General features: G+C 42.4%; 1 protein-coding gene across 1 annotated transcript in view; it reads right to left on the bottom strand.

Annotated features, from left to right (window-relative positions):
* FAM175B (family with sequence similarity 175, member B) overlaps positions 1 to 1482 on the bottom strand; it is a 29109-nt gene that overhangs the window by 24579 nt on the left and 3048 nt on the right. The gene's annotated exons all lie outside the window — the stretch shown is intronic.

Raw genomic sequence — 1482 nt, 5'->3', positions numbered from 1 at the left:
GGGTTTAGGCCATTCTCCGGCCTCAGCCTCCCGAGTAGCTGGGACTACAGGTGCCCGCCACCTCGCCCGGCTAGTTTTTTGTATTTTTTAGTAGAGACGGTGTTTCACCGTGTTAGCTAGGATGGTCTCGATCTCCTGACCTCGTGATCCGTCCATCTCGGCCTCCCAAAGTGCTGGGATTACAGGCTTGAGCCACCGCGCCCAGCCTCATCACCTAAATCTTAAGGATCATAACCAATGTCAAAAAACTCAGGAAGTAGAACTATTTCATAGTTGTTTTCTTGAAATCACATACAATGTATTTCGTTGTTGGAAAAACATCGCTGATGATGAAAAGATAAAGTTAACACAATGACAACTAAATGCTTTTATACGGGCTGGCATAGAAAATTAGGATTTTAGCAAAACAATTTCCTATCATTCACATGAATCTTTTTCTTTAATAAATGCAGAGATTAATTTATTTACACTTTTGGAGGGTATTAACCATCACAGTTGATTCTAGATTACTTGGCTTATTACCTACTCTTTGTGTACTTGCTGCCATGTTCTGCACAAGCACAGCTGGGAGGAAACATACTCTAAATCTTAAAGTAACTTTCCTATACAGAGGGTTGAACTGAGAAGCTGTCCTGGAATCTCTCTCCCCAGATACCACATGGCTTACTCCTTTCCTTCATTCAGGTCTCTAGTCAAATGGCACCCTATCAGAGAGGTCTTGCCTGATCAACTTAACGGAAATAGCATCTGCTAGGCACTCTGCCCCTTTTATCTTACATTCTCTTTCTTCTTAGTCTTCTCATTATCCATCATATTACATATTTATAAATAAATACATTTATTATCCCTTGCCAGAACGTAAACTCCACGAGAGCAGGGACTTTGTGCTTGTTCACTGCTCTATCTCATCACCCAGCACAATGCCTAATACTTACTAGGTGCCTCACTAACACTCGTAGAATAAATTTGTTGAAACAATGCCCTTGTACAATATATCCTTCTATTCTAAGTTGATCCTTCAAATCAATTAATGAAGTTTCCTAGTTTAAAAACATTTCCAGTTTAAAGTGAGAATCTATGGGAGTGGGGAAAGACAGACACTTTACAGCCTAATTTTTATATTTGATTTGAGGAGGGGGAGTGTCCTAAAATACCAAATCATCACAGAGCATTTCTCAAACTTAAGAAATACGTAGGCTGGGCACGGTGGCTCTCACTTGTAATCCCAGCACTTTGGGAGGCCGAGGTGGGTGGACTGCCTGAGGTCAGGAGTTTGAGACCAGCCTGGCCAACGTGGAGAAACCTTGTCTCTACTAAAAATACAAAAACTAGCCACGTGTGGTGGTACGCACCTGTAATCCCAGCTACTAGAGCGGCTGAGGCAGAAGAATTGCTTGAACCCAGGAGACAGAGGTTGCAGTGAGCTGAGATTGTGCCACTGCACTCAAGCCTGGTGACAGAGCAAGACTCCGTCTCAAAAAA

The sequence above is a fragment of the Mandrillus leucophaeus genome, unplaced genomic scaffold (assembly GCF_000951045.1).
Source record: "Mandrillus leucophaeus isolate KB7577 unplaced genomic scaffold, Mleu.le_1.0 Scaffold299, whole genome shotgun sequence".
Taxonomy (NCBI): domain Eukaryota; kingdom Metazoa; phylum Chordata; class Mammalia; order Primates; family Cercopithecidae; genus Mandrillus; species Mandrillus leucophaeus.
The sequence above is the reverse complement of the archived record's forward strand: the minus strand, read 5'-3'. Positions and strand labels throughout refer to the sequence as shown.